This window comes from Neolamprologus multifasciatus, chromosome 2, assembly GCF_963576455.1.
Source record: "Neolamprologus multifasciatus chromosome 2, fNeoMul1.2, whole genome shotgun sequence".
Lineage (NCBI taxonomy): Eukaryota > Metazoa > Chordata > Actinopteri > Cichliformes > Cichlidae > Neolamprologus > Neolamprologus multifasciatus.
Window position 1 is genome coordinate 2,248,855 of NC_140440.1, and position 14,490 is coordinate 2,263,344.

At 38.3% G+C, this 14,490-nt stretch overlaps 2 long non-coding RNA genes across 2 annotated transcripts in view; both read left to right on the plus strand.

The window, feature by feature from the left end:
- Positions 1-672: 672 nt before the first annotated feature.
- The window catches only part of LOC146523816 (uncharacterized), a 98,743-nt gene continuing 84,925 nt past the window's right edge, over positions 673-14,490 (plus strand). Inside the window, exons 1-2 of the long non-coding RNA XR_014877289.1 lie at positions 673-3,762; positions 3,837-4,520. This is a non-coding gene — a long non-coding RNA (uncharacterized LOC146523816). The remainder of the gene's footprint in view (positions 3,763-3,836; positions 4,521-14,490) is intronic.
- LOC146523817 (uncharacterized) lies at positions 7,534-13,406 on the plus strand. Its single transcript, XR_014877288.1, has 4 exons — positions 7,534-8,081; positions 8,455-8,607; positions 10,586-10,675; positions 12,636-13,406. It is a non-coding gene; the product is annotated as an uncharacterized LOC146523817 (long non-coding RNA).

Sequence of the window (14,490 nt, forward strand, 5' to 3'; positions counted from 1 at the left end):
ACATCCTTTCCTAATCTAAAGTCTAAAGTCAATTCTCAAAAAAATACTTAAAAAAGGCTTGTTTGGGTGTATTTGGTTTCATAGTGTAGGGTATGTTTTTACAATTGATATTTCAGCATCACTGCATGCTATGGTATGAGCGTGCAGTGTCTCTCAGTTCTACAGTCAGTATGGCAGCTTATATTTGGATACTAAAGGTGGGGCCAAGAGCTCATTTACACATTTTCTTTTCTCACATCTTACCTCACTACCAGTGTAATACTGAGTGGCTTAGTAGTTTAATATAATTTTAGCTCTCAGTCTGGCAGATCCCATTTGTCAGATAATAATCTTGCATATTACCAGCAGGATATACTGAACCCGCTCTGCATTCCTTAGTTCTGCACTGTTAGCTGTAATGGTGTAACAGTTCTGAAACAGAGACCAAAATTGCAATACCAATACCAGCAATTGCAGTTGTCCATGTTGTATGGTATGGTAGCGTCATTTAAAAATCTAATGAGATGTATGCTTGTGCATGTATCCTTGCAACTATGCATAGATTTGAGCTGAAAGTATGAAAAAGAGCTTGACTTAGTAAGAGACATACCGTGATGTTACTTACTGTCATCACATAATATGAAGAATGAATAGAGTTCAGGCAGTGATACTCAAATGAGGATATGTGTGCATACATAAGCCATGTGTTCAGGAGCGCACACTACATATGCATAAGTTCATATGCGTGCACCCACTTATTCTTGCATGTCTGCTTGTGTGCGTGTGTACATAACAGACTATTTGTCAGGATCGCAAATGACTGGCCTATTAATTAGAAATGATGCTGAAACCATTGGAGACAGCTGGGAGAAAAGTCAGAAGCCAAAAGTTCAAAAAGGCAATGCTTCAATTAAAATATTCATTAAGACTATCCCGTTTACTCCATCATCCGTGACAGATGACTTGCTATTGCTAGTCGGACTTAATTTTCTTCCAACAGACACACACACAAATGAGCACATGTACACAAACTACCTGCGTCACCATGACTTCGAATAAAAGAAGAGTAATCTGTCAAAAAAGAGGTGCGACAGAAATCAGCAGGGCCCGATATAAATCTGAAGTGCATGCGTCAGATTGTAAAGTGTCTTAAAGTGGGTAAATAAATGACTTGATACAGTTGTCACAGCTGCAGACATCCTGTGTGCTTTATTAGGTACTTTGTAACTGTCATTTGCTGGAGGAAAATTGGTTTGTCTGCTCTCAGACAAACTCTTGCTCTGTTGCCTGTGTTCTCACAACGCAAATGATGCCGTCCGTCTCTCTCCCTGGTTGCCTTTCAAAAAGCTGGAGGAAATGAGATGTTAAAGAGTGTCCAATAGAAAGTCCAGGTTCCAATAATGTTCTCAAATGCTGCATTTTCAGAAAGAAGGTTCATTGAGCACATTCTGCAAAGGCAGAGATGAGAAACTGGGACAAATTCAAATGTCAATATAGTGTAGAGCCACCACAGTCCACTACACCACTAGAAACAACTTCATTGTGCTTTGGTAGTAATAAGGTCCTAGAACTCTACTGAAATGACACCTTCTTACCCCCAGCTTACTGACGCTTGGTCAAGAGCCTCTTCTCATCATATTTTAACAGAAGTGGTAAATAATTTTCCTCACTTTATGAATCAAAGGGATTCTGCTTTAGAGTCAATTTTCCATGTGAGTACAAACAAAACATGCAGAAAACCTTATAAAAGTCCACATTAACTGGCACATTAAGTTGTTGATAGCGCAAGCATACAATTTCATACCAAAAGGCAGGCATTGGTTTCCTGTGAGGGACTGTTTGAGGGGTTTTTTTTGTTGTTTTTTAATGCTTTGAGTTTACTTTTCTTATCTTTAACTTTAGGTTCTCTGTTGCTTTCTTGTTTGGTTTATATATGAAATTATGCCATTTTTAAAGCACTAAGTTCTTGGCAGTAAGACTATGTGGTTAGGTGGAGGGGGAAGTTTTAGTGTGGGTTAAAATAAAACCCTTGCTGTTTTAAACAAATAGGAAATTCCACCCATCTGCAACCATCTTTTATAACATTTGCTTGTTAGTACTGTTGCTTGTCAGTACTAACCTGTAGTTAGATGTAGAACAGGTTGACTAGAGGGATTGACCTTTATTTCAAAAAATATTCCATCAATGGTGTTTTGATGATGGTGGTGAAGAGGGATCTTCAACATGTGTTCATTAAGCTATATGGAATGGGACACATCTAGTAACAGACCACTGTAGTCAGGATAGAAATATTTCATGCTAGGATAAAGGTTACTCAGAACAACTTTGTAGTGATTTGCCAACCCTTCCGTCTAAGTGGAGGAGTGCATCCAAAGTTTCAGCATAACAAAGCCACAGGGATAAAATACCTGTCAATGATATTTTTCTAATGGGAACCACATTTAGTGGAACATGCAGGCTCACTATTGACAGCTATGAGCTGTAAAAAACATATTTTTCTCATAGACAAACTATGAGAAAATGCAGGCAGGAGTCTAACATTTATTTAAAATTTCCCACCTCCACTTTAGCTGAACAATTAGATTGCGGAACTCATCAATCTTGGAAGTCAAAGCATACAAAAGGTAAATTTCCCATTAAAATATTAATTAAAATTAACCCATCTACTCAGTCATCTGTGACAAATTGCTAGCACGAGACTCACTTTAACGTTTCTTTCAAAGTTCCCTGAGTCATCATGTGTTGCAGTATGCAAAGCAGCCTAAGATGTAATCCTGCTTCTCCACATTGGATTATCCATCTGTGTCATGGAGGGAAGTGTCCCTTGGTACATTTTTTACATTTAAGCCTTCACTGCTGTCAGATTTTTAATTTTCTCTGTCTGCATATCTCTAAATGCACATGGAGGAAATTACCTAATAATTTTGTGGACTTTGATACTGTTACACCCGACTATGTTCCATTTACAGTAATACTCTGTTCAAATCTATAATGGGTATTTTGATCATCAATATAAGTGTGAGAAAAAAAACGTGCTGTTTTATATTCCATCAACAGTACCCATCAAAAGTTAGGATTTTCTTCCTCTATTTTATGCATTGTAAAACAAAAGATATTACAGCTAAAAAAAATTAAACACGTTAAATTGACGTAGCAAATCGAATATCCTTAAACAATTTGTTTTCTATTTTTAAGTAGTCACCATTCACTTATTAGGGTGATACAAAAATATTCTAAATTAAACATTCTTAACCTACTGCTCTCAACTGATATTTCTGCAGATCCTGAGTTTGAACCAAGGCATACTTGATTTAGGTTTTAAAATGTTTGTTCTCATAGCATTTCACCAAATATATTTTTTGTCTAGTATAAAAAAGTATAAAAGATAGACACACCTTCAGGGTCTGAACTGGAAAATCAATGCAGCAGTGCTTAAAACTTGCCATCTTTTAAAGGCCAGCAAGGGACCATACTACTTGTGGTTGTGAAAAGACTGCTGTCCAAGTGCATTTGGGCACTTCACTTGTTCCACATTTTTTCATTGTGGCAGGATGAATGTTATTCCTTGGTTCAACCCACTTTCAGCCTGGCGCATTAGGGGGCGCTAGTATAAATAGTGGCCATTTGAGCATTCCTGGATCGCTTACCTGTGATCTCCTTTTCGGTCACCTGACTTCCTTTTGGTGTTGCAGAGATCATTCTGAAGCCTCCATCGCGGCTGGTCATAGCTGTAGAACCCTCCTATGAGCCACTCTGTTCATGTTTCATGACGCGGGTTACTCGGTACGTAATTCAATTTTGTTACAATCTTTGCCTTTTATTATACTTTTATAGTAATTACTTATTATGCTTTGCAGGAAGAGTGGGCCTTAGTTTTACGCTATGCTAACTGAAGTGCTGCTGCTTTGCTTGGCTTTTACCGTTTGTTCCCGTTGCGAGATTTCTTTTCCTGCTGCTGCCAGCTTTTTAAAGTGGATGTCGGCGTGGACAGCGGCCATAAGCATGCCGGTTATGGGAGTCAGCTGGCGTACATATTGACTGACCGGATGATTACCTTATAGTCGGGCAGACGGCAAGTTGGAGCAATACGGCGATTCCGTTTTCTCCAGATTTTAAAGTTTTATCCAGATTGTAGATTGTTTTTCTGTTTTGATTTGTAGTTTGGATTTTTGTTACGCCACTGGTGGGAGGCCCTTTTTCTAGCTGCAGATCACCAGTGTGGTCCTGCAGTTGGGTTATCCCCCAGTGCTACATTAGTTTTGTTGTAATATATTAAAATTTTTAATCTGAATACCTTTTAAGCATATTTGTACATGGATATTTATGACTGTGCTTTTATATGGTGTTTTAAATAATTATTAATAAATTGTCAACTTGTTTTATCATTGAACCTTGTCTCTGTACTGAGTATAACAAACCTAACTGCCTTCTTGGTGATTAGTGTTACTTCCAGTATTCTCTGGGTGAAATTCCCAGAGTGGCGTTGTCTTTTAAACTGTGAAGAGTATTTACTTTATTCTCACCTCGTGCTGCCACATCATGTTTTAACTTCATTTCAAAATGGATTAAATTCAGTTTCACAACTTCCTATGATGTCATCAACTATTTTGTTTTGTCATTATTGGGTATTGTGTCAAATTTTGAGGTAAGTAACTCATTTAATTAATGTTGGAATAAGGCTAAATGACAGGTTTGCTGACTTAAAATGAAATTAACAGCATCTAATTTGTGGGGGTTAGTTCCATTTTAATGGAGGGAGACAGAATAAAAACCAAAAGTCTAGAAAACTACAGTAGATAAAAGTTACAAATGGATTTTCATTGAGTGGAATAAATATCAGATGCCCAAGGAAAACATGACTTAGCACTTGGCGGAGAAACGCTTGTTCGCAAGCCCTCCGGTAAGACCCTTCTTGTAGTTGGTCAGCTGGTGACCACATCTCAGAGTGTTTGACCCATTCCTCTTTACAGAAACTCTAAATCTTTCAGGTTTCTTGGCTGCCACTTGGCAGCTAAAATCTTCAGCTCCCCCCACAGAATTTCTATAGGATTGATGTCTGGAGACTGTCTAGGCGACTCCCTGAACTTAATCTTTCTTATTTAGCCCTTCGTTGTTGCCTTGGCAATATGTTTTGGGTCACCTATCAACAACCCATCTTCAGTGCTTTGTGTGAGGGAAGGAGGTTATGGTACATGGGCCATTCCATTAGCCCCTCAATTTGGTGAAGTCATGCTGTACCCTTAGGAGAAACACAGCCTCAGTGTCTTTCCATGTCTGTGCTTCACAGTAGGAAATGTGTCCTTTGGCATCAACTCATGTTTGAAGGAAGAAAATACTGAATGTGACCCAAAGAGCTCAAGTTTGGTTCTATCTGACCACAGCATTTTGTCCCAAGCTTTATCCGAATCATTTACTGTTCACTGGCAAACTTAAGACATGACCAGGGCGATCTTGCAGGTACTGCAAGATTCCAATCCATCATGGTGTAGTGTTTTTGGAGACTGTTTCCTACTTCCTTCTGAACATTAACAAGTTCCTCCTGTATAGTTCTGGGCTGATCCACTTCATGATCATGCTCGTAACCCAATAGAGCCCAGACGCATTTCTATTGTCAGGAAAATTATGGGAGCCAGTGTTGAAACTTTAACAGGAACTTTCCTAAATGTGTTAAGGGGCGGTGTGGGTTATCTGGGGTATGCTCGTCTACTAACTACTTGTGATTGTGAATAGTCCAGCTTCATAGATCCAGCCATTGCTTGTCACATTTGGTTTGAAAACATCAAGAAGGCCCAGCTAATCATCTTGAGCCGGTACACCTTTGCAAAAGAGATTCACTTCCTGATTAAATTAAGGTTTAAACTGTTCCTTTCCAAATGCTTTCTCTTTTTACATTAGTGTTTTATTTCATCATGTCCTGCTGTTTTTTGACTTCGTCATAGCAGCTGCAGATTAATTACAACCTGTCAAAGAGAAATTAATTTTTTAAGATAGATTACAAACTGAAATGTCAGATAAAACTGCATGAGTGCAGGTAATGAAGTGTGGAGGTGTATGTTTTAGGTGTACATGACTGTGTTTGGAGTTATCTGCTCTTGAATGTGCAGGACTTTTTTTCCCCCATTCATTTTATTATAAGTGAATCTATGACATGCTGGGCTTGTTGGGTTTTGCTTACTGAATGCAGAAACTAAATAAGGCATGAGATAAAGAAGCCCTGCTGTATGTGTGTGTGCATGCACATGTTTGTGTAAAAGCATGCTAGCTGAGCCTAAATGAGCAATCTTTAATTAGAGACAGGAGGGAGGATGGGTTGAGAAAAACAGTTATTTTAGGCCAAAGAGAAAGAGGCAGCTACAGTCAGAGAAAGATGAGCAAATTCCTTGACAGGGGATCACTATTTTTGACTCCCTGTAGCAAATTGAGAACATGGAGTTCATTCTGACTACATATAACGAAATAAGTGAAAACACTTTAACACTGTAACTGTTGAAGTCCTATTCTATCCATTTGTACCATACTTTATATGGTCAAAATGACCTTGGTGAGCAAAGATAGTGTGAGGCTTGTTGGACAATGAACATTTTACCATCAGGCTTGGAAACTGTAACCAAAACGTGCTTGATCATTGCAGGATTCCCAGTTTTCATCAAAATCACTGAAGTCAGCAGCTGGATCATGAACCTAAGCAAAATATCATCTTGTTCTTAAACTGACCAGTCTGGAAGTGCTATGATTGATCAGTTGTGCAGTAGTCCAGGGTTGGAAAAGTCAAAGAACTTAAATGCAATTATACAAATTTGGACTTAATGGCTTCTTTTTTATAATTTAGTTTTTTGCTTTTTTCATTTCAGTTAAATTCAGTCAACTTATACAATGTCAAATCACAACAGCAGTTGTATCAAGGTTTGTTAGACCCTACAATAATGCAGATACGACCCCAACAATCAGATTGCCCCCAAGAGTAAGTACTTGATGACAGTGGGAAGGAACTCCTTTAAACAGGAGTTTTTAGGGCTGAGTTCTGTTTCAGTCACATGCTAAAAAGGTCATTTTTTCTAAACTTTTGTAAATGGTAGCATTACTGTTTTTTGTTGTTGCTTTTTAATGCTTTTGGAGTGCTCAAAACATGTCTGGATGAAGCTGTGCGAATTTACCAAACCCAAACCCTTACCCCAGTGAAACTTCCATAACCTGGTAATTGTTATTGCTCAATGTGCACAGGCACTACATGATGTATACAATATGATTTGAATCCAGTACAAAGTACTGCACTGTAAACCACTTACATGCATGTGCAACCTGGGTAGTGTCCTCCCGCTAGGTCTTGTGCAATCCAATATGCACTGAAAAAAAGGCACTGGCCATCTCTTGGATTTATGTAAGCATCTTGCATGTATTTAACACAATTGCCTCATGTTTTAAAGATAAATGTAACCATATAGTGTAAAAACTACATGATATGCAGAAAGGGTGTATTAAATTGTTCATATCATGTTCAGGTGAAGTAAGTCAATAAGATAGCAACATTAAATCTCGCGAAACCACGCGTGATTTCATCTCGCGGGCTTTCAAAAAAGACATCCATCTCAGTCAAGTCGAGCAGCCAACTCTACGTTTTTGGTATGTCTTGATTTTTTGAATTAATATTTACCATATTTCAGCCAAATGTAGTTAAACGTCTAGAGTGTCGCCATGTAACATGCTAAAAAAGACCCGTTAGCTTATTTGCTGTTTTATCTGTTGTCAAAGAATTGGCGCTTTTTCATTTGAATTTGTCTTTGGCACAAGAGCCGTTATATCACATTAAACCTAATTATGAGGCACTCATAACATAATTTGGTTTTCTGTGTGAATAGATTTGCCAACTGACTCTTCAGTTACATTGTGTATTTACTGCACCGTGGTGTTAGTGAGATTTTGGACATTGAACAGCTTTAGCTAATATCATTAGCGGCATTATGCTAGCTTACATCCCTACCCCTCCTGCCCTCACCTGCTGTCCTTTTGTTTCTGTTTTTTTTTTTTGCTGCACATTGAGAGATGACCTCTATTCTGCATTTCACCAGGAGTCAGCTGATGGATTGTGGGTTCAAGGTGTTATGGTAAGAAAGTATATTCTATTTTCGCTTAAGGTTTCTGTAACTTAATTATAATAGGTTTTGTATAATTATTAGGTGCATGCATACTCAAATAGCCACCCTATTAATACAACTGAGAAATCCAAAATCTGCCATAGGTTTAACTTATACCTGTATGTATTGTCAGAAAGGTGATTACTGGACTCACATTAATGCACACTTGAACTATAATGAGGTTGTAACTTGTGGGTTGTTGGGTTGCAAATCAGAAACAAACATCTTTGGATTTTTTTAATCCCATAAGATCTGGAAACACAGTTTTTATTCAACAAAACATTACTGATTAACCAAGCACAGTGCCTGCTGTTATTTCAAAAATAATTTTATGTCATTTCAGATAAAATGCAGCATTCCAGTGCATCCCAAACATGCCTTTACAGTCAAGGTTTCTGACGGAGCTGAGTTTCTCTCTGACAGTCTGCTGAAAGTGTTTGCAAAGTGATCGGGGGAACAGGGCACAAAGCTAAAGGATGTAGCTGCCATGATGACAGTAAGAACTTTAAAATTCTTTAACTACAAAGTGTATATGTATTGCATTAGGTCAGTAAAAGAATTTTATGCTGCATCCATTGAAACAGTCAACTATTACCTGTGAGTACTGATTCCACTGAAAGGATGCCATAATTTTCATCATGCATTTACTTGCCCACTGAGAAATATTTATCCTTTTTTAAAAATATATGTTCTGGAAACTATACAGTGGGGCAAAAAAGTATTTAGTCAGCCACCGATTGTGCAAGTTCCCCCACTTAAAATGATGACAGAAGTCAGTAATTTGCACCAGAGGTACACTTCAACTGTGAGAGACAGAATGTGAAAAAAAAATCCATGAATTCACATGGTAGGATTTGTAAAGAATTTATTCATAAATCAGGGTGGAAAATAAGTATTTGGTCACCTCAAACAAGGAAAATCCCTGGCTCTCACAGACCTGTAACGTCTTCTGTAAGAAGCTTTTCTGTCCCCCACTCGTTACCTGTATGAATGGCACCTGTTTGACCTCATCATCTGTATAAAAGACACCTGTCCACAGCCTCAACCAGTCAGACTCCAAACTCCGCCATGGCCAAGACCAAAGAGCTTTCGAAGGACACCAGGAAAAGAATTGTAGACCTGCACCAGACTGGGAAGAGTGAATCTACAATAGGCAAGCAGCTTGGTGTGAAAAAATCAACTGTGGGAGCAATCATCAGAAAATGGATGACATACAAGACCACTGATAATCTCCCTCGATCTGGGGCTCCACGCAAGATCTCATCCCGTGGGGTCAAAATGATCATGAGAACGGTGAGCAAAGATCCCAGAACCACACGGGGGGACCTGGTGAATGACCTGCAGAGAGCTGGGACCAAAGTAACAAAGGTCACCATCAGTAACACACTACAACGGCAGGGAATCAAATCCCGCAGTGCCAGACGTGTTCCGCTGCTGAAGCCAGTGCATGTCCAGGCCCGTCTGAAGTTTGCCAGAGAGCACATGGATGATACAGCAGAGGATTGGGAGAATGTCATGTGGTCAGATGAAACCAAAGTAGAACTTTTTGGTATAAACTCAACTCGTCGTGTTTGGAGGAAGAAGAATACGGAGTTGCATCCCAAGAACACCATACCTACTGTGAAGCATGGGGGTGGAAACATCATGCTATGGGGCTGTTTTTCTGCCAAGGGGACAGGACGACTGATCTGTGTTAAGGACAGAATGAATGGGGCCAAGTATCGTGAGATTTTGAGCCAAAACCTCCTTCCATCAGTGAGAACTTTGAAGATGAAACGAGGCTGGGTCTTCCAACATGACAATGATCCAAAACACACCGCCCGGGCAACAGAGGAGTGGCTCCGTAAGAAGCATTTGAAAGTCCTAGAGTGGCCTAGCCAGTCTCCAGACCTCAACCCCATAGAAAATCTGTGGCGGGAGTTGAAAGTCCGTGTTGCTCGGCGACAGCCCCAAAACATCACTGCTCTTGAGAAGATCTGCATGGAGGAATGGGCCAAAATACCAGCTACTGTGTGTGCAAACCTGGTAAAGACCTATAGTAAACGTTTGACCTCTGTTATTGCCAACAAAGGTTATGTTACAAAGTATTGAGTTGTATTTTTGTTATTGACCAAATACTTATTTTCCACCCTGATTTATGAATAAATTCTTTACAAATCCTACCATGTGAATTCATGGATTTTTTTTTTCACATTCTGTCTCTCACAGTTGAAGTGTACCTCTTGTGCAAATTACTGACCTCTGTCATCATTTTAAGTGGGGGAACTTGCACAATCGGTGGCTGACTAAATACTTTTTTGCCCCACTGTATATCCATAAAGTTGATGTCAAACACGAATTTTTGATATTGCTTTGTAGATGCTGGTTTTGCATGTTGACTGGTTTAAAAAGTCAAGAGTTTTTGTCTGGGATCATTTTCTTCTGTGCTACTGAAAAGTTCACAAATCTCTGTTTTCTTTGTTATAATACTTTAGGATGACATTAATGCTCAAAGGGAGTCCCTCATCAAAGTGCTCCGCATCTGTGTGAAAGACAATTGCAACATCTTGGTGCAGGAGTTCATGGTAAGTGTTTTATGAGTAGATTGTGGCTTTGCAACATTTAAAAATGCATTTAGTTATCCACTTGATCCTCATTGGACTGGTTAGGACCAGTAGTTCTCTTTAATAATTTGAAGTTCACATGAGGCCTGGTAGTGAACTCGGCCGCCGGCCCTTGAGGCCCCACCCCCACCCCTGTATTAGGGGTCATATCAGTGTGAAAAAACTTTAAATTTGTCATTCTAGTGAACAAAGGAAAATCCCACCAATATTTACATTAGCTTTTGTTTGAAAAAAAAAAAAAGACCAACTGACCAACAGCTAACCAAATTGTGGGGCTGAAAGTCTAAATTCTAACATCTTCTGAGTCACATAACCTGGATTTCTGATGGGCCGGTGTCTTTCTAACAAAAACTAATGTAAAGCATTTGAAATTATTATGTTTTTCACTCTCTCTTAGAAACTCTGTTAGACCATGAATGGCAGCATGGCAGGCCACTCTTTGGCTATAGCTATTTACTATGTTGCTTTCATTGGTTTAAATTACTCTGACATTAGAACTGGTAGATTCAAAAGAGATGAGTTTAAAAAGGAATCTTAAAAAAATGTTTTGTGTTTAATAGAGATGGACCGATCCGATATTACGTATCGGTATCGGTCCGATACTGACCTAAATTACTGGATCGGATATCGGAGAGAAATAAAAAATGTAATCCGATCCATTAAATATCAAAAAAGCACCTCACAAAACTTGGCGACGTGGCGAGCCGGAGCAGTGTGGTCACGTGATAGAGCGGCTGTGCGTATTTGTAGCCTGCTAGCAAACATTTCATCTCCGAGGAAGTTATCTCAGAGAGAAGTAAAGCAAGTGTGTAAGTTCATCTCTGAATGTTTGTAAAGCATTCCCGCGTTAAGCTTAACAACCGATATATAGAGCAACTGCCTCTTCTCTCTCTCTCTCTCCTGCTGCTACTTCAATCGTGAAACTGCTTAATGATCAGCTGTTCGGCTTTTCTGTCGCGAGTCCGTCTCTCTTCTTTGTTTTTGGCCCATTTCTCACCAGAAAGAGGAAACCAGCGGCTGAACAACAGCAGCACGTTTAAGCTTGATAAGCTGTTGTTAGAATTTATTTAATATTACTTTCTAGACCAGGATCTTTTTCTATGCAGCTGACGGCTGGTAACTGTGCAGGGGCGGATCTAGCAAAGTTTAGCCAGGGGGGCCGATAGGGCATGAACAGGGAAAAGGGGGCACAAAGACATACTTTTCTTTCTTATTCTCATTTAAAATATCTAGCTTTTAATTATTTAATAATTATCTGAATCTTACACCCAAAGTTTTAATCTGATGTAAAATGTATAGAAGTCCATTACTGTATATAGTAACTGTTAAGTCTAATATACCCTAGTACTTTTTAGTAGTAGTACTTTTTCCTTTGGGAAAGTACCATCTGTGCAGTCTGCAATTCTGTTGAAGAAAGATGTTGAATCTATTTAATTATTCTTGAAAAATTATTTATTTCTGTGAATTTTATTCACCCTGCATCAAATTAAAGTTGATTACATCGATTAAGCATCATGAGGAAGAGGGTGGTTCCCTATTTTCTTTTGCTGGGAGTTTGCAACCCTATTAGTTAGGTTGCTTAATATTTCTGCTAAGTACTCTTTAAAATACCAGAATAGGGAGGATGGGGTAGGTTTAACTTTATTAGATTGATCAGTGTTGCTGATCTATGAAATATTTTGGGTGCAGTGTGTTTTTTTTACATACAGGTATAACAGAATAGCTTTAGTGTTGTTGTTGTTTTTTAACTTGAGTATGAACTTATACAAAAAGCAGCAAGATATTAAAAAAACAGTTTTACTGATTAAAAAACACACTATATCGGATTCATATCGGTATCGGCAGATATCCAAATTTATGATATCGGTATCGGTATCGGACATAAAAAAGTGGTATCGTGCCATCTCTAGTGTTTAACCAGGACTTGACTGAGGCCACTGCACAGATTGAGAAAACCACAATGAACATCTGTCTCCAGAGGATACGCCAGGCAATGACTTTTCTGATGTTGGCATCATCATCGAGGGTATAGTAGTTCTTCAAGATCTGGATAACGTGACCTTTGCAGTAGCCATGCTGTTTGGACCTTTTTTATTCCTTCAATATGAGTTACCCATCACAGCTCTGCTACACTTTTGAGGTGATTCAAAGGGTGGTAATGGAGTTGGATGCAACTCAGCTCTCAAGAAAAGCTCACAACTAAGACAAAACTGCTCCTGCAAGGAAAGCTCACTGTTATGCATGCAAGGTGATCAGCTCTAGGTGAGAGGACATTTAAATCTCACACTTGTTCTGCTGCATTTTTGAAGCTCAATTCCAGGAACAGATCGCAGGGTTCATTTTTATATACTCTGCAACTGCCATGAGGATGAGCCGTTTTTTTTGTTGTTGTTTGTTTTTCCTTTTGCTCTGTACAAGTTCTCTGTTTGTCTGTTTGGCAGCATTTTTAAATTTCTCTTTGTATTTTTTCTTTCTTTTACTAGTGCAGAGATGTAGCGTGAACAGTTATACAGTCTAAATATCCCATATGGGTCGTGTGAAATGGTATTTTCAGTTGAAGTAAAGAACGTTGAATATTTCTAAGTGTGCTGTTTTTAACCAGGATGTCACAGTATGATCAGTGCTGTAATTTTTGACAGTCACTGTATCAATGTTATTTTTCAGTCTCTTGAATAAAGTTTTTGACCTGCAAGTGCTAATTTCTTTAGTTATTGGGGTAAAATGGGTAATGTTAATAGGAAGGTGTTTGCCAATTCAGTAACCTAATTTAATGTTAATGGAAACTAACATTACCTCAAATTGTTTAGTTATAATTGTTGTTTAACTGAATCTTGACGTCAGAGGCCTTAAATAGAATGTTTTGTATTGTCCTGTAACATTTTTCAAAAGAAACACGGAAGAACTGACATTATTTAACTGTTGATTTATATAGATTCAGTGGAGGAGTAATGTCAGTTTAATTCTTTACCTACTGTCAATGCAGTGAAATTAGACATTTTGTTTTTAAAGGTTACTGGTGGATGCCAGCAACCATCTTGGAAGAGAACAATACAATCTGTTATAAGGCCTCCATTTGAAAATTGTGTATTTGATACTAGAATATAATAGCAAAATGTAATTTGAAGATAACATGTAGTATTTAAGTGACCAAGTAGTATTGGGTAAAAGTTATTGAATGGTGTTGGAATAAAGTGAAAAAATTGTGAAGGATTAAAATATTCCAAGAGCTCAAATTACTTCATCAAAACATGTTTAAGTCACATTTTATCAACACAAATTGCACAGGTTTATTGAACATGAATAAATTGTGTTAATTTAACTCAATTGTTTAAGTTGCTGCCAAAGCAAAACATCTGTGTGCAACAAATGTCCACCATTGAATTAAGTAAATCCAACAACATATTTTTTTCAGTGTGTGATACCAACTAGACTTCACACACATCTCAGGGATTTATATTAAAGAACACAACACCTGGCAGTAATTGAAGTGCAAACTATTCAAGTTTTTAATTTTAGATAAATCTTTTAAACTCTATATAGAAAAGCCTCAGTCAGCTGGTGGATCATCAAAATAAATCAAAAAAGAAACTGCAAAAATGTAAACAAGTTTGTATTTGACAAATGTGATGTGTTAGTATTTGCAGATGTGATGCATTTGTCTATTCTCCCACAATATCCACCTGACTTTGATCAATGCATCGTGTATTATTGTTACTGTAGTGAGTGTATACACGGTGTGCCCTCAGCAAGTAGTCTAACCACGGCTCTGTTTTGAT